Source organism: Eucalyptus grandis, chromosome 8, assembly GCF_016545825.1.
Source record: "Eucalyptus grandis isolate ANBG69807.140 chromosome 8, ASM1654582v1, whole genome shotgun sequence".
Classification (NCBI taxonomy): Eukaryota; Viridiplantae; Streptophyta; class Magnoliopsida; order Myrtales; family Myrtaceae; genus Eucalyptus; species Eucalyptus grandis.
In genome coordinates, this window is record NC_052619.1 from 17,976,237 (window position 1) to 17,995,605 (window position 19,369).

Here is a 19,369-nt window from a genome sequence, read left to right on the forward strand (position 1 = left end):
GATAAACTGCAACTACCTCCAAAACTGCTTTTGTATCCAATAGAGGCACTAACTGATGATGACAACAATGAGATAGAACTTGATATAGTCTCATCTTCGTCAAGTGCTCTGATAATTTCTGGCAGTTACCAATTCGACCATGACAATGAGTTTACAAAATCATGTATTGTGTGATTGTTCCCCTCTTGTAGAAATGAGATGCGAAATATAATTAACACTATCAGCATGTACCATCATTGATTATGTAATCTGTGAAGCTTTTACATGTATTTCATATGGCATCGGTGTTTTCTATTAGACTCATTATGTCCATGCTTTATAAATGACAATGAATGTCGTATGGCATTCATTATCATTTTTGTTTTGTGCGAATCCTCTTGGCATAACAATGTAATTTTTTCTTTATGTTAATGTTTGCATTTTGAGCAACGAATCTCTCTCGTTTCCATCAAAAGCTCTAACCCCCGCTCGATCAACCAGCTCGACATCAGCTACCTGCTCAAGCAATCTCTGACTTCGACCTCTTGTTTCTAGATGGGTCCTAACCTACCTGATGAACGATTGGCGCACGTCAAAGAGGATAGACAAAGTGGCTATCAATCTTTGCCTTTACGATGAGTAGAAATTGAACACGTGATGTCGTGTTAGAGGATGTGATGTAATACCAAAGCACAATATCTCAATGCAGTCATGAGATGGTGCCTTACATTCTTCCGAACAATTATTATATTCCTCACTCAGAAATTGCAGACAGAGAACCCTGACCTAATGCTGAATTAGGAAGGTACTCCTGAATGGAAGCTACAAACAACGCCATTCATCAGGAGTAAGAATACATAGAGAAGTAGCAAAAGCGCATGCTACTACTTAAACTCGGGTCGCCTCGCCAAGTACAACAGCAATTAACTTTTTTCCGCATGGTCTTTTTCAATTACTTTAGATGGTTTTTAAAGTATCTAGAAACAGATAAAGCATGAAGGACCTTCCTATTACAAGGTCAGAAATTGAAGGCTTTCAATGACTCTGAACAAGTCTCGGTTTGGAGAACACGAAATTGTTCGAGATCACTGCTGAAAGCTGACTCTCAAATAGCATATTAAAAGCTTTTTTCAGATTGTTGCACCACGAGTCGAATGCACTGATGGGTAGAAGAACAGAACCGCCATGTCTATGCAACTATGCGACAAGTAATATTCCAAGCCAAACCTTTACATGAAGAGATTCGCCGGTAGGTAGTCCAAACCAAGTAAGATCGACGATGCAGAATGTCGAGCTAAGTGTTAAATATCATAAATACCTTCAGAGAAAGTAAGGGATAGGGTATGAATCCAAGTGGCTCGAGCTTCGAGCCATTAAAAGTCTGATGGTTGGAAAGGTCCCCTGAAGTTCGCAGCCCGGTGACCATCAGCAATGAGGTTAGAGAGATGAGAAATTGGTGCATGGGCAGCGTCTAATGCAGCATTTATTCTCATTCCTTGTTCTTCCAATGAAGGACAAGCAAGATTACCGCCAGGTACAAGATGTGGAGCAGACCTTACCACCTCTTCGATCCAACAAAACCGACAGGAATGGCTAGTAGCTTGTCGAGATTCAGCTCTGTTCATCAACATTTTAGAACCACTAGTGCGAGCACAGTTAGCATCACAACTCAAAGTTGAAACTACGTTGTTCGACTAGAATGCACACCACGACTATCTTGTTGTTATTGGTAGTGTGTACCAATGGTAGCAATTATGATCATCTAAACAGACGATTCCTATCAAAAGAATATTCAGGTCCTACGAAGCAACACTTTTGACGAGGCAAAAAATCAATTACGCCATGCCTCGGGCCATAAGCCATCAAAGGCACTTGCGCTCTCGAATGATGCATGTATTTAAACTAGTGCGAGATGACAGAATTCGCCAAGTAAGATAGTGTGCACAAGCAGGTAATTTATATTAAGAATCCTATAAATGTAGGTGAGTAGCATTCAGATTGAAATGAAAAGTTAAGCTAATCACTGGAGTAGGTACTATGTTTGACGCAATGGAGAAAAAGTAAACGATATGAGACAGAAACATCTCAAGAAACGAGTTTCTTACTTATTCTAGATTCATCACACTCATTGGAGAATCATCCCGATGAGAAAGACCATTCATTGTGACGGAGGCTGTGGAACTCTCTTCCAATTCCTTTGACATTTGTTGCTCTGCTGCACCATGAAAGGAAGGCGAGAACAATTGAAACCTCACATAAGTGTTCAAAGTGCGACCACAGGACCCGTCTAGTGTACGGAAAAATTCATAGGCTGAACTTCAAGGTCTCCATAAACCGACTTCCAGAAGCAAACAATCATAAGCAGATGGCCTCACTTAGGAGAGCACACGATAAGAGGCTTGAAGAGCTGGAAGAGATTCATGGAAAAAGGTCCCCGAGTCGAAGGTGAGTAAAGGACAATTGGGGTGTAAATTGCGTATCAATTCCACTTGTGGAAGAACTGATTATTGATACGGTGATGCACTTAAGTTGAGGTCATGTGGCGCGGATTGCTCCTGGCCATCGTGAACTTCATACAGGTACAAACTCTATGCAATGTCGCTTTGTTTCACTCTATATTGAGCAAGCTTATAGTGCTAGACACGAAAAATCTTTGCTTATTCTTTAATTCTGCAACATTTTCACATCTACTCCGAGGACAAAAACCAGCTCTCGGTGGATTTTTCATGGTCATGCCATGCCTAGAGCTTCGGGATTCTCTTCTTGTTCGTTGTGTTTTCTTACATAGTTCTATAGCTATTTGAGTAAAGACAGAGTTAAAGTGACGTTGATTTGACATTTTCCATGTTTAGCATACTGTCGGGAATATCGGATTCTCAAAAACCGGATTCAACACTAAATCGAACCCTTAAAACAAGTACAGAAGACAAGCCCGGGAAAATCACATGTATCACCGATCCTAAGACACATCACAGAATCGAACGTACCTTATTAGCCACAGATTAAACACCGACGCGGATATGAGGAAGAAAAACTAATCCCGTTCGATCCAATGACGTCAATTCACCTTGAAGGGAAGAGAGTGTCGTCTCTTTTGATACTGTTTTTTCTTTTGGAGGGAGAGAGGGAGGAGGGACGTATGTACTGTCAAAAGGTGCGTTCCTCCCTCTCTTTTCCCCCTTAAATACGTCCTCTCCAAAGGATGTGTCCCTTCGGTAAAAGACGTTCCCCCAAAAGTTACAACCCTTCAACATATCCCTCCATCCATGGGCCCTAATCTTGTGGGCTAGGCTTTTAGGCCCAACATGGGCGGACGGGCCAACTTAGGCCCATCACATTAATTAATAAATAAAACCATCTTCTCCCACTCGCACATGATGGGCCGAACAGGATCCTCTTTACCTCTCTTCAACATTCATACCGGTGAATAATCCGTGTGACCAGCATACTTTGAGAGCTCGTTGCCATACATCTATTAGGAATATATAGCAGCTCATAATGAGCATCACACTCTGAGTAGATTTAGTATGCAGCACCCTAGATCGATCGATCACATTTATATCTCTCTTAATCTCTTTTAAACAATGATATATATATATATATATATATATTGTATCCACAATTATTATTCTTCCGAAGACAGTCATAATTGGTGGACCAGTGAATACAAAACGACAATGTGATTCTCCAAATTCGATCTTCCTCTTTCCTTCAAACTCTCAATTTCAATTCAGCTTGCTTTTCTAGAAATGTCCCATTAGATCGAATCAACTCATGACCATTGGCAACACCCTAAGATAGCAAACATTAAATAGAAATCTTGAGAATAAGTAAAAGTCATGAGGGCACTAAAATTGAGGAACTCTTTTTCTCAAGAGTCTCACACGGCATAAAAGTTGAGATCAAACTTTTGCCACTCTTATTGGTCGTCTCATGCATACGTAGTATGAAATACGTATTACGGTATTAACTCTTTTCCCATAGAGCGTATGTCTATACCTTCAATACCGTACATATGATAGTTCAGACATACCTAATGTCTAACTTGAGTTCACGTATTTACTCATTCACAAAATTCATCAGAACTCACATCTGGCATCTTAGACAGATAAAGTAAAATATGTGGGGTATTTTACTTTCGGACATAGTATATTATGTTCTCATCTTAACACTTAGTTAAGGCGACATATATATTTTAAGCTTGAGCTCTCGATTATCACCTAGATAAAAGCTTAAAAACCGTCTCATCTATTTATCACATAGTAAATAGAGGCAATTACCCGTATGAGTGGGCTAATCTCTTATCTGTCCGACATACTTTCTCAATTATATATATAATGCACTAAGCATTAAGATGCATAAAGGTCAAACAAAGATTCATAGGCATTAATAATGAAAAACACAAGTTCATAAATGTGAACAACTTAAGGAAATTACAATATCTAGTACATTAGACTCTACACAATCCTAGAAATTTTACATTACCACAAAACATATCTCTAGGTATTGGTTTTGTCATAGGATCTGCTATCATTCTATGCGTAGATATATACTGTAAGTTCACATATTTTCGTGCAACCATATCCTTGACAAAATTATACTCGGTATCTATATGTTTGGTCTTGCCATGATATTTTGGATCTTTGGTGTACGCTATAGTTGCTTGGCTATCACAGTTAACCAATAATGGATTTGCAGCATACCCAATAACACCTAAATGATCCAAAAATCTCTTAAGTCAAACACCTTCTTGTACTGCTGCTGATAATGCCACGAACTCAGTTTCCATCGTGGACAAGACTATACACGTTTGCTTCTTACTACTCCAAGATATGGCGCCATTATTCAGTAAGAAAGCAAAACCAGAGGTAGATTTCCTTTCATCTAAATCTCCTCCCCAATCGGCATTTGAATAGCCTTCAAGTCGCAGATCATTTCCTTGGTAATTCAGCTTGTAATCAACAGTTCCTTTCAGATACCTCAGTATTCTTTTAACGGTTTTCCAATGTACTTGACCTGGATTGGATTGGTATCTACTCACCATTCCAACTGCAAAGTATATGTCAGGTCTTGTACACATCATAGCGTACATCAAGCTCCCAACAGCACTAGCATGATAAACATGTTTCATTTGTTCCTTCTCTTGTGGAGTTCTTAGACACAATCTATGGCTCAATCATTCACCTTTTGCAATAAGAGTGTCTATGGATTTACAATCTTGCATACGAAATCATTCAAGAACCTTATTTATATATGTTTCTTGTGAAAGAGATAACGACCTCTTCGAACGATCTTTTGAAATCTTACCTCCAAGAATGTATGCAACCTTACCTATATCTTTCATCTCAAAGTTGGAAGATAATCAACTTTTGATGGTATTAACAAACTCCGTATTGCTTCCAGCAATTAGTATATCATCAACATATAATGATATGATCACAAATTGATCTTTGGATCTTTTGATTTATACACAATGATCCTCATCAATCATTGTAAAATCATATGCCATTATGGCATTATGAAAATGTATATACCATTGTCTTAATAACTGCTTAAGACTATATATCGATTTCAAAAGTCGACATACCTTTTCTTCTTGGCCTTTTGTAATGAAACCAACAAGTTGTTCCATATATATTTCATCATCCAATTCTCCATTGAGAAAAGCAGTCTTTACATCCATTTGATATAATTCAAGATCCATACTTGCCACTATTGCCAGAATAATGCGAATCGAGGTAAATTTCACAACAGGAGAAAAATGTTTCCTCATAATCAATTCATTTATGTTGATTATACCCATTCGCCACAAGGCGAGCTTTATATCTCTTTATAGAGCCATTAGCTTTACGCTTTATTTTGAGAATCCACTTGTTCTCAATAGCTTTGCGTCCTTTCGGAAGATCAACCAGTTCCCAAACATGGTTTGACTTCATTGACTCCATTTCCTCTCCCATTGCATGCATCCATTTTTCCTTACTAGGGCAACTTAGATCCTCATGTATATTTCTTGGCCATCCTCATCTTGTGGGGTAATCATAAAAGTTTCCCCGTCAATGTCAAAACGTTGACGAGAATATTTTTGCGACTTGTTCGCCATATGGGAGATTATACACTTTGCACATCATTTCCCATTATGCTCCCACTAGGATTAGATAATGATGATGTCGTCTCATCATGTGGTTGTAATTGAGAATGAGTTGAATTCAATTCATCACTTCTCATATTATTCCCACTTAGACGAACTCCACTAATATCATTATCTTGATCAAATAGGGAGTAATCTTCACCTATTTCGCCCTTCTTAGGAAATTCATTCTCTAAGAATGTGACATCCCGTGATTCAAATTCAGTTATACTCACACTTTCCTGCTCACCTATGAACGCATACCCTTTCGAGTGTTCGAAGTATCTTATGAAAATACTCTTCTTTCCTCTGGGACCCAATTTCCTAAATTTGTGAGATGGCTCATGAGTATAGACAACACAATCCCATGGCTTAAGAAAACTTAAGTCCGGTTTTCTACCTGTTCATAACTCATATGGAATGGAAGTAACTGATTTGGAAGGCACTCAGTTAAGTATATAGGCAGCAATTAATAACGCATCACTCCAAAAAGTGATAGGTAAGTTATCATGCGCTATCATGGACCTAACCATTTCCAGTAGGGTTCTGTTTATTCTCTCCGCAACACCATTTTGTTGAGGAGTATATGAAATAGACAATTGTCTTTCTATTCGTTTTTCATCACATAATTTTCTGAACTCATCAGATAAATATTCTCGACCTCGATCGGATCTCAATGCTTTTATTTTCTTGTCTAATTGATTTTCTACCAAGTTCATAAACCTTTTAAAACAACTTAATGCTTCAGATTTATGAGAAATCAAATAGACATATCCGAATCGAGTATAATCATCTATAAAAGTGATGAAATAAACAGCCACATGCCTTCCCCTCACATTCATTGGACCACAGACGTCAGAATGGATTAAATGCAGAGGAAATTCAGCTTTTTTACCTTTTCCAAATGGTTTCCTTGTCGTTTTCCCTTCCCTACTAGGCAATGCTCACATATGGGCAAATCGACTTTTTCAATGTTGCCCAACAAGCCCTCTTTGGCTAGTCTATTCATACGTTGTTAGCCAATATGATCAAATCTAGCATGTCACACATTCACATCATTATCATATGAATTAGGATACGTGAGAAGGGAATAACAAACATTTGCATTAACATGGTCAATATCTAATACAATGAAACCATCAAGAAAATAACCACAACCATAGAAATTTGTATTCAAAAACAAGTCCACACCTCTATTATGGAAGTTCATATTAAAACCTAGCTTGACCAACACTAAAACAAACACTAAATTCCGACGAATCTCCGGAGCATACAATACATCATGTAGGAACAAAGTGCATCCACCATGCATGTTCAGTTGGCAGGTGCCAATTCATTTTACTTCAGCTCTGGAGTTGTTTCCCACATAAATCCACTTAATTCCAGTTGGTATTCGTCGGAATTCCACGAAGGATCCTCTATCCTTCGCTACATGGTCTGTCGTTCATGAATCTACAGTCCACAAAGGATTAGACTCAGTCAAGAATACATAACTTTATACATAGGCAAAGTTCTTAAAAGCACAAGGGGTGTATACCTTCTTTGGCTCGCGACAATCGCGAGCATAGTGACCCTTCTTGTCACAATTGTAACACTTCACCCCTTGTCAGCTTCTTCATTCGAGGACGCTTTCCTCTTTCATGTTGGTCAACCTTTGGTTTCTTCCCTAAAGCACTTGGTCCCTTGCCTTTCCACCTCTTGAACCAATCAGGACGTTTGCGCTTGGAGCCCGAAGCTCCATTTGAGCTAAAACCAGCGTTATATATTTCAGTTTCTTGCTTAGCCGCCAAGAGGCGGTCCTCTTTCAGCTCAAGATGGCGCACTGCATCCTCAAAGACTTTGATATTCTCATTATGGGTCAGGTGCACCTTCATATGCTCTCAACTTTGAGGCAAGGAACAGATCACTACTTGCACTTGCTGCTCATTAGTCATGACATGGCCAGCATCCTTTAGCTCATTTATCATGTTTGACATCTTTCTCAAGTGTTGCTTCATGGTCTGACCATAAGGCTTCTTGTAAGAGTCAAACCTAATAGTGAGCTGCCTCAGTTTGGTCACCGAAGTATGACCAAATCTTGCTGCCAACACTTCCCACATTTCCTTCGCATTCACAAAATGCCTGAACTCTCGCATGACATCATTTTCCATGCTACTCAGCAACGTAATGCGAGCAAATGAGTTCTTCATTTTCCATGTAGCAAATGCATTCTTATCTCTCTTGTGTTGTGTAGTGTTCCCATCTTCAGGCTCTTCCATGGTTAGGTTAAGAGCTTTTAGTGCCTCTTACTCTTCCAGCACATATTGGATTTTCATGTGCCAGATTTCATAGTTGTCGCCATTGAGCTTTTTACCTTTGTTCAGCTCGGCAACTATGCTCTTTGTGGCTAAAGCCATTGATCTGAACACATCAGATATATATGCACGAATAATTAATGCCTATCATTTATGCATCCATTTTGTGCAGACTCATCATATTAATGAACAATTTCAAGTAAGGTTTCAGAATCAAAAGGTCACTATGTTTCCAATCATCCTCCAAAAAAGCCTAACTTAAAACTATCATTAATATAATTGTCTTATGCAAAATAAATTCTATGAAGCTACAAAAAACTTCTATGAACTACCCACAGCAGTCAACAATAACAGAAAGCAAATAATATTTGACATCCAATAGAATAATAATGCTTTCACATAATACAACTTATATATCAGTTGCTACATCAACAACAACCAGATAGTAAAACGTTTACATAAGGTATCCATAAAGTATACTAAAAGAAAGATAGCTCGAAATATCTAAACCCAAGTCAATATATGAACTAGGAAAGCTCCTTTTTTGTTCAATTTCATGATATTTTCTTTTGTAACAATCAGGTAATAATCATCTATAAAAGTCATCATAATACTCCTATATGAAGCGACTTTGTTGACATCCCATATGCGATTCAACACTCCTTGCCATTCTGGTGGAAGAGTGTTCATGAAAAATCGCACCATCTCAGACTGTGGCATGGGACAACCATTCCATATGACCTTTTGAATTTTCCCGTTGACTTCAAGAACATGATCTATTATGTCCCCGCTCTCCCATCAATAATTATTCAAATCAGCTATCAACCTTGAAAGTCTTTCCTTTTATTCGTCGATAATTGCGCGAATAGGTGTGCGCAACTTAAGGGGAGACATTGTTCCTGCAACAAATGCAGAACAAAAAGGGATTATATATAATCCACATAGACATAATTGAAAAAGAAACACATTCTTTTCCCTTTTTTAAAAAAAAAAAAAAGTCAACAGTCAAAATCAACGGTCAACGGTCAGCCAGTCCGGGTCACCAGTCGAGGTGGGCCGGTCGGGCCGGGTCAGACGGACCAACTCGGCACGTACGGCACACGTGTGTAGCTGACGTCACAATGACGTCAGCTGGTGCGTGCTATGCACGCGCCATCGACGCCCCCCCACGCACGTGCGTCGCACGTGCACGTGTCGGCCCCGCGCGCGCGTGCGACGCATGCGCTTGCATCTTCGAATCTGTGCGTGCAACGCTGGTTCGTTCCAGTCGCGCGTGGGGGCGCGTCCAGCGGCCTACAGCGACGATCTGCCACTCGTCTTGCTCGTTTCGACGAGACCTTCGACCCTACGCCATCAAAAACTGATTTCAACTTATAGAAAATCGAAAAAACGGATGAACAATGCTCGGGTGTCGGGATTTTTCCGTCCCCGATCGGTGTCGGCCAATTTTTCACGAAAATTCAATCAAAAATCATTCACAAACATGAAAAAGGGATCGGGAAACATGAACAATGGCTCTGATATCAATGTCGGGAATATCGAATTCCCAAAAATCAGATTCGACACTAAATCGAACCCCTAAAACAAGTGCGGAAGACGAGCCCGGGAAAATCACATGTATCACCGATCCTAAGGCACATCACAGAATCGAACGTACCTTATTAGCCACAGATTAAACACCGACGCTGATATGAGGAAGAAAAACTGATCCCATTTGATCCGATGACGTCAATTCGCCTTGAAGGGAAGAGAGTGTCGTCTCTTTTGTTACTGTTTTTTCTTTTGGAGGGAGAGAGGGAGGAGGGACATATGTACTGTCAAAAGGTGCGTTCCTCCCTCTCTTTTCCCCCTTAAATACGTCCTCTCCAAAGGATGTGTCCCTTCGGTAAAAGACGTTCCCCCAAAAGTTACAACCCTTCAACATATCCCTCCATCCATGGGCCCTAATCTTGTAGGCCAGGCCTTTAGGCTCAACATGGGCGGACGAGCCAACTTAGGCCCATCACATTAATTAATAAATAAAACCATCACATACTAACAAGTGAAGAACTACACAAGTGCTTTTAAGTACCGTTGCTCATCTTGACTGTTTACTCATGACCATTACAATTTTCAGTTTGCCAGTAAGCCGAGATGAAAACGTTTCTCTACAAATGTCACTTGAGAATTTATTGAAAGATGATGGAACGACACGCCCGGCAAATGATAAATAAAGGTTACTAACTAACCTTCTTAGTGGTTTGTTTATGATATCATGTTTAGCATGTAAGAAGACCAGCTGAAACGTGTCTCCAAACTATCTGTTGCAGCAACGCTATGTGATTGGACACAAGTCATAAAGTGTGAACTTTATACTAGAAATTGCATCTCTTTTAGAGATTTAAGTTCTTTAGATAAGTTTGGGACTTTGCCCTGTTTAAACTATGATCAGAATCAGTTCTACCAAAATGTATATATATCAGAGTCGGGATGGAAGACGGATGCTAGTTAGTCATGGGAAAATTACTAGAAAAAACTCATTGTACTTTTACCAATTCGGTCATTAATCTTTCAGTCATGCCAATTGAATTTTAAAAATTTTCACATTTTGTCAATTGAGTTCATCTGGCCAATTTTATTAGGAAATCACTGATGTGGACTCTGGTTATCTTACATGGCACAACCAGCACTAATGTGGAGAATTTTTAAAAAATTTTAAATTTTTTTTTTGAATTTTATGAACCTTTCTCTCTTCTTTTTCTATATTTTCTTTTCTTCTCTTTTTCTCCTTTACTTTTTTTTCGCCATGTCCGGCGAGGGTCACTGAGTCTTCACTAGCGGTTGCAAGGACCCGACGACTCTCACAAGCCACGATAAAATAAAAAAGAAAAATTTAAAAATTCCATTTTTTTTAATGATAAGAATTTCCCAACATTAGCATCGACCATTTTATGTTAGGCGGCTGGCATTCACATCAGTGATTTTTTTCTTAAAATTGGCTCAATAAACTCAGTTGGCAAAATGTGAAAATGTTTAGGATTCAATTGACGTAATTAAAAGATTTATGACTTAATTGGCTAAAGTGCAATAAATTTAGTACTTTTTTGGAAATTTTCCCATTATTCATGATATCTACAAACAATACCTCTAATTTAACACAATTCCAATGATTAAGAGACTAATTCTTTTTAAGTGTTCACTTAAGAGGGCTTGATCGATGATGGTTACTCCTGGTCATTGCCGATTTTAAAGTCGAACAGTTACAAAAAGAATTACCATCCAAAGGCAATAGGACACTTACAAAATCAGTGACAAAAGAGAGCCAATCTTGTACCCTAAAATACAATAATGCATGTCTAGATCTTCGGCATACGCGCGTGAGATATTTCTGTTTAATGATTTGTCCAATCATCACTTAATATTTTATTCACGATATAGAAAGCAATTAAAGGTATCGGCACGTGCTGAATAGACCAATTATTTCAACGAAAAAAATTGTGTGCTCGTGTTCGTGTTCATGATTTATAGATGGGGAAATTCGCAACAAAAAGGGAAAAAAATTCTTCTTTTTAATAAGTGACTACATCACTATAGAAAAAAAAAATGAACATGTGCAGTGAAAACGTCATTGGATGTGTCATGTGACCTACTAGCATAGCCCTTAAACAAACGGAAGAAGTATCAAATATTAATGATTAATTGTCTTTCCGTCTCATTAATTTTTTTTTAATTTATCTTTATTTTTAATGTCATGTGTTAGTGCTTTCCCGAGAAGCAGAGCTGCAAGGTCGCAAGTACCGGTATTCATACCGGTCAACAATATTGATGCAGTGTTTTTTAATTCCTCTTGTTGTCTGAGCTTTAGATCCCATGATTTTCTAAATTGAGATCCCAAGAAAAATCGAAATAAATAATTCAATCGATATAAATTACATCAAGGAGGATCAATTGAAGAGTATACGCCAACTGAGAGATACTTGCATCCTCTACTATGCTGATGCAAGGGCCGCAGTTTGCCAACCATTATAAGGGAGATGCCATTTTTTTATTCATAAGCTAATTAGCATGATACAGCAGCCAACAATGTCTATTATAAAGAAAATCTATTTCTTTCTCTTTTCATGACACTTTTACTTATAATGCTCATTAAGGCTCCATTTAGAGATCACATAAGGTATTTGTTAAGATGTCGAAGTAGATTGCACTAACTTACCATTTTTCTTCTTTCCAATGCTAATTTCAAAACCGGAGAAAAAAGAATGAAGACATTGACTACTGTCACAAATGTTTAGAATTCATAATTACCAGACTTCGCAGGTTTTCTTTTCCTTATTTTCTTTTTAAAGGTATTCCATTTGAAATCTTTGGGTCTTTTAGGCCACATTTGATAACGCTTTTGTTCCAGGGAGCAATTTTTGCTAAAAAATGATTTGTTCTATTTCTGTTCTCGGGAATAATTTCTGAGCAAAAGAATGCATTTGGTAACAAAAATTTCTACTCCAGGATAGAATTACGTTTAGTAAAATTCTTAGATTTTTTTTTTATTTTAATTTTTTAATTCTTTTATTATTTTTTCCTTTTTCCTTTTTCCTTTTTCCTTTTTCCTTTTTCCTTTTTCTTTTTCTCTTTGGCCGGCGACCGATTGGGCGGCGTCCGCGAGCTTGCCGAAGCCTCGCCAGGCCAACGCAAGGCCCGGTGAGCCTCGGCCTCACCCGGCGGCGCGAGGTCGACCTCACGCTGGCACGGCGAGGCCTAGCCTCGCACCGGCCCGGGAGGCCCAACCTCGCCGTGGATGCGCGAGGCTTGGCCTATCTGGGTAGGGCAAGGTCGACCTTGCTAACATCTAGCTCGGCCTCACTAGGCCACCGCCGGGCAACGCCATCTGGAGGTGGCCCGGTGAGGTCGAGCCTCGCGCGGCCTTGCCCAGCCACAATGAGGCTCGAATGAGCCTCGCTGTGGCTCCACATCTCCGAGGGCTGGCAATGCTCTGGCAAGGTCGCCGGCCCTCATCTGGCCGGTCGCCGATGTCGGCCATGGCCAAGGCCGGTGACCGACCAAAAGGAAGAAGAAGAAGAAGAAAAGAGAAGAAAAAAGAAGAGAGAAAAAAATTGATTTTAGAAATTGTTCCTGAAAATAAGAAACTACTTTTTCTATTTCTCGTTTAGATGTCGAAGTAGATTGCACTAACTTACCACTTTTCTTCTTTCCAATGCTAATTTCAAGACCGGAGAAAAAAGAATGAAAACGTTGACTACTGTCACGGATATTTAGAATTCATAATTACCAGACTTTACAGCTTTTTTTTTCCTTATTTTCTTTTTAAAGGTATTTCATTTGAGATCTTTGGGTCTTTTATCAATCACTCGATGTCCAACTTAACCAAAAAAAAAAATCAATTTTCGAAATTTGCAATTTTATTCCAAGGACTTTTGATCTAAAACTTTTCAACTTTCGGTTAAATTTAAAGATACATGATCGCATTCTCTAACCTCAACCTCAGCAAAGTCAACTTGAGATGTCGCCCTCGACAATACTAATCTGAATCTTGCAGCTAAGATTACAAGCGGAAAGAAAAGGCATAAAATACTGAAAAAGAACTTGGCAGAACCGCTTAGACTGCCTAGTTGAAATGTAAGAATTCACTTCTGTTATGTCGAAATCTATACAGATGTGAGGAAGCCATCACACCAGAACCCTCCCTCTTCAACTCTAAACTGAAGAAAAAAAAAAAAACAGAGAAGAAAAGATGCACAAAACAATCGAAGATTTACACAAAGATTGACGAAGCCAGCATGCCCAAGATCACTCAACAGCAGCAACCGGAGCAGCAGCTGAGAAAAGAGTGGAAAGAAAAGGGAGATATAAATGCAATGTCATTCGACTTTGCTTAATGTGTTCGTTGTCCATATACCCTTTGAAGGAGGAGCTGTGCCTCGAGATCTTTACAACGGCTTGGTGCTTGCGCTGTCGTCGCCTTTTCTTGGTAATTTTATTGTTGTTGCCATTGCTTTCATGGGGAGGGTTGTTTTCACATTTCATTACGTCAACCTTTACGATGTGGTGATCCGATGTCCCTTTCGATGATAGGACCGAATACGACCCCGGAATGAACTTATATGGGCAATCTAGTGACGCCAGTAGATAGTCCACCCTCGTTCCGTATTTGCACGTCCCTTGCACACCTGCAATAGAATAAACAGTTTCAAATTACATATTCAGACAATGATCACTCAAAAAAAGAAAGACTTTGGACTTCAATTTTATACCACGGATTTTCACATCAAAAGTTGATATCGACAAAGCAATGACAACAATGGATGTATATATTCAACATGATCACCATGCTTCAAATGTTATGAATTTCCGTCCATTCAAGCCAATCATGCGATCATCGAGCGAGAGGAGCATCGTGCTCGAAAAGCACCTTAGATTAGTCATTTGATAGAGCGAAAAAGAAAAATCGAAAGATGGGAAAGCGAACCAGTGACTCGCATTCTCCAGCAAAGTCCTTAGCATCCGTGTACTGCTTGCTCTTCAGAAACCTCATGACTTCAACCTTTGGGGTCGGTTTTCCCATCTCTTCATAGTACTGTAACAAACATAGGTGCCCATGATTACAAAATCGCCGTAGCTTAAGCTATTTAGTAATGTACATACCTTGACGAATATCACATCAAACATGACAGAAATGTACATACCTTGACGATGTCGCTCCACCGCTCTTGCGAGTAATCGGTCTCGTCGAGAGAGTTGAGGCCACAAGCCAAGATGTGGGGAGAGTCGCTTGACTGGATAATGGCGCCGACTTGCTTCATCCGCAGTTCTCGTCGAGATGATCAGGTGGGTGCACTTTGGAAGTTCACTTCCCCAACATGGGGCACTTCTATTGTTGCCTTCAGAACATTCCTGTGTAATAAAACATATCGAGTTCACAGCCACTTCGATTCCTAGTCAATTTAATATGTCGATCGATTATATTTCAATCCACCCTTTTCTTCTTTTCTGAATTTTCGCGCAACAAAAGCACATAATCCCTTCACTATCTAAGGCGCCACTTAATTAATCGAACGCAAAAGTCTTGGAAATTGACTCCATGGCAAGCAATTGTTTCTCAAACTAGTTGATTCTATCTGGTCTATCTCGCTTGAGAGAAATGTAGTTTTCCTTGAAGATGAGTAGTCCTTGTACAGTCTTCAGGTCAAGCATCTGATTTGGCAAATACATAAAATAAAGCAAAAGCAAAATCCTCCCCACGTTACTGTCCTACCTACATACACCTTACCCTGCCCTCATTTAATGTACGCCATAGATCTTATCCTTCGTTTATCTTCCCAACTCCTCATTTAAATACTAAAGAGCAAAAGATATATATGTAATTTAGCAGGTTCCTAAGCATTCTCTTGACTACATCAGCAATTAATACAGAATGATCTTCAACGCTGACTCTCATCAACCCACTGTTTGGTAACCATCCAAACAGTGTCAAATTCTGATTCTTTGTTCCCGGAATCAGTTTCGGCCTAGAATCGCGTTTGGTAAAATTTTTGTTCCCGGGAACAGATTGGGAACAAAATCAAGAATAAAAAAAAAGTTGATTCTTGTTCCGGGAACGAATTTGAGAATCAAAATCAATAAATTTTCTTCTTCCCTTCGGCCATCTCGCGACCGCCGTCCACCACCGCCCGCCACCGTCCGCCATCCGCCACCGTCCTCCACTGCCGCCGTCCGCCGCCGTCCGGCTGCCGGTCCGGCAAGCTTGCTGGAGGCTCGCCAAACGGGGTGAGGTCCGGCGAGGCTCGGCCTCCCAGATCGGGCGAGGCCGAGCCTCGCCGGGGCTGGCAGGGCTGGGCGAGCCTCGCGAGGCCCGCGGCCACCGGCGAGGCTCGCCCGGCCCGCCGGTGGCTGGCGGGCCTCGCCCAACCCCGACGAGGTCGGCTCGGCCCCGGCGGGGCTCGGCCTCACCAGATCTGGCTCGGCCGAACCTTGGCGGGGCTAGGCGAGCCTCGCCCAATTGCCGGCGAGGCTCGGCCGACGAGGGCTGGCCTCGCCGAGGGCCGGCGACGCGCGGGTGAGGTCGCCGGCCCTCGTCTGGCCGGTCGCCGGTTCGGCGACCGGCCGAAGAAGAAGAAGAAGGTGAGAAAAAGAAAAGAAAAAAGGAAAAAAAAAGAAAAGAAAAGAAAAAATGGAAAATGAAAAGAAAAAAAAAATGAAAAAATGAAAAAAAGAAAAGAAAACAAAGGAAAAAGTAAAAAAAATATTTAAAAATTAAAAGAAATTGATTTGGAACAGAATTAATGAACGCGGTACCAAACGCAATTCTATTCCAGAATCAGAAATTTTGAACAATTACCAAACGGCTTAAAATGCTTAGAAGCGGTTCAGGGAACATAATCAAAAAGAATCGGTTCGATCGGAATCGGCTCCAGGGAACAGAATCATTACCAAACGTGCCCTAAAGAGGAATGAAAGAAGTCCAAGACAGGTCTTTCGTCACACACGCACGAATTTCGAATAGTTATAATTGAAGATATTATTATTATTATTATTGATAAATGACAATACTGGAGAACCCATATCTAAAATCATAGAAAGAAAAAAATGGGTTTTTTTAAAAATTTAATTTATATTTTAATTCTGACTGGCATTGCTCACAGCTGGTGCTGGGATCCTTGGAAAGGCCCACCATAGTTATTGCAGATAGCTTTCCGTAAGTTGCACAAAGGCAAACAGGCTGTGGGAGAAAAGCCTTGGGGAATTCTAGAATTTTTGGCGGTAGGGTTCTCGTGAATAATATTCCAAATTCTTCCCAAATCAGTTCCTGGACAACTCCATTCAGATAATTCCAAATTGAACAGTTTTAAAAAGGAGGAAAAAAAAAGAAGACAAAATATAAACCAAGTGACAGCAAGATTTTCATCCACAAATTCTGATGGCTAGGCAAAAGCTTATGTTTTTGCTTTTATTTTTGGTCTTGTGAATTTTATTACATCCACCTTACCTTAATTTCAACGAAAATTTCAATTATCCGAAGTGGATTTGCACTGTTGTAGATGGATCTGCGAAATTAATCTTTTCACAAAACGTAAGAAAAAATTATATAATATGTCCAGAGGGAATATTAATTTATGATATATTATCAAACTTCGCTTTCAATGGTGGACGCCTCAATAAATAAATGAAAATATCTTTTAAATTTCGAAATCGCCTAGGAAAACCACTTGCTCAATGAGAAAGAGAGCATATCATCGTCACCATAATTACGAAAATGATGTCAAGAATAACAGGTAAAAAATATATGGAAATTGATAAATAAATAAAATAAAACGAAATGACGGACGATATCGGTGTCGTCAAAGATCTTCTGGACCTTCCAGTGCTTGATCGCCAGGGAGAGGACGGCGTTACCGTACTCCGGCCCCCGGCTCTCGGCGAACGCCTAGCTCATCCCGGCGCCGCCGCCAGCTCCGACGGCGGCTTCATTTCCCTCTCCTCCTCCGCCTTCACGTCTGCGGCACCACTATGTCCGCGTCCAGCTCCGCAGCACCTCCACCACCGTCCTCGTGCTCTGTCGCCGCTGCCCTCCGCGGGGTCGCCGCTGCTACCGCCGTTCTTGAGGCTTCCCCTCGCCGTCGCCGGAGCCTTCCCTTTGAAGATTCGACCGATCGACGGCGAGGCCAAGGACGAGGAGTGGGGAGATGGAGAAGGAGAAGTCGGAGGTTCGGCGGCGGCGGCGGACGATTCGCTGAAGCTCGGGTTCCGCCGGCTGCGAGGAGGGGAGATTTCGTTGTCCGCGGGTTGATGGAGACCGGAGCTTCGATCTCGCGAACTTCTGCTGCTTCGTCGGGTGATCCTGGCCGTTGATCGGGTCTTTGGGGAAACTGCTTGAGTATGCCCCTCGGCATCCATGTCTTCGGCTTGATGTTGGGGAAGGTTACAAGAGAACTAACCGCCATCTCCTAAAAGCTGCGAGAGCAGAAACTATAGAGTTATCCTCGGCTTGACCTCTGGCTCTCTCTTTCTTATCGAATCATATAAAGAACCTCCACCATCCTTCTCAGCCTCAGTGCTGGCCATAATTTCCGAATGACATTGCGATTTAGAAGTATGCAGGCATCGAGAAGTGCAATATAAAGCATAGAAATGGCATTTAACAAAGCAAAGCAGGCAAGGAGCAAGGCCAACATGTTTATTTCGAGGCCAAAGAGATTAAACATGTTCTCCATCCAAAAATTTATATAGACTATGAAGATTGTCTTCTACGTTTCAAATCTCTCCCTTCTTGTGGTGAAAATCCTTTTCTTGTTCCATTTGTAACTTTGGTGCTCCCCCAACTATATCCAAAAGAATATTTTCTAGCACTGCCACCCCAGAGCCTCCAGCTTTGGGTACATTATTTGATGCTTGAGAAAAACCAGAGGCTGAGGAAGACAAATTGCTTCTCACGCCCTCTGCTTCACAAGGAATTGCAGGAGAATCTGCAGGTGGCTTGCTTTCCCTGTTCGAAGTAGAAAAATCCCTAAACACTTCTTCTGCTGATAAAAACAGAGTGCAAGGTTCTTCGGTGTAATCTTTGCTCAAAATGTGAGTTGGTACTTTTTGCAACCAACGGAAGACATTGTATTGAAGGGTACAAGCAGATATCACCAGCACTTTTCCCCTTAAACCCAATTCTATGCCCCAAAAGCCCGATTGAAATAACTCAAAACCCAAGAACTTGGCTAAACCAAAGTTGTTCTGTCCGGGGAAACATTCTGCTGGGCACCCCACATCGAAAGAGATATTGTCATCACTAGAATTCCTGTTTAAAGAAGGAATAACTTTGATGGGATTCAAGATGCCTTAGGTAAAAGGGAACATATGACAAGACTGTCACGACCTACCCTCCGGGGGAGGAAACGGGTTTAGGGGTATTGCCTAAAAGACGGGCCTAAGGCCCATGATTAGGCGCGAGCTCTCCCAAGCCCATACCCCGCGTGACGTTGGGATATTC

General features: G+C 40.7%; 1 pseudogene; it reads right to left on the reverse strand.

Moving 5' to 3' along the window:
- Positions 1-14,036: 14,036 nt before the first annotated feature.
- LOC120287036 lies at positions 14,037-18,332 on the reverse strand (annotated as a pseudogene).
- Positions 18,333-19,369: the final 1,037 nt, after the last annotated feature.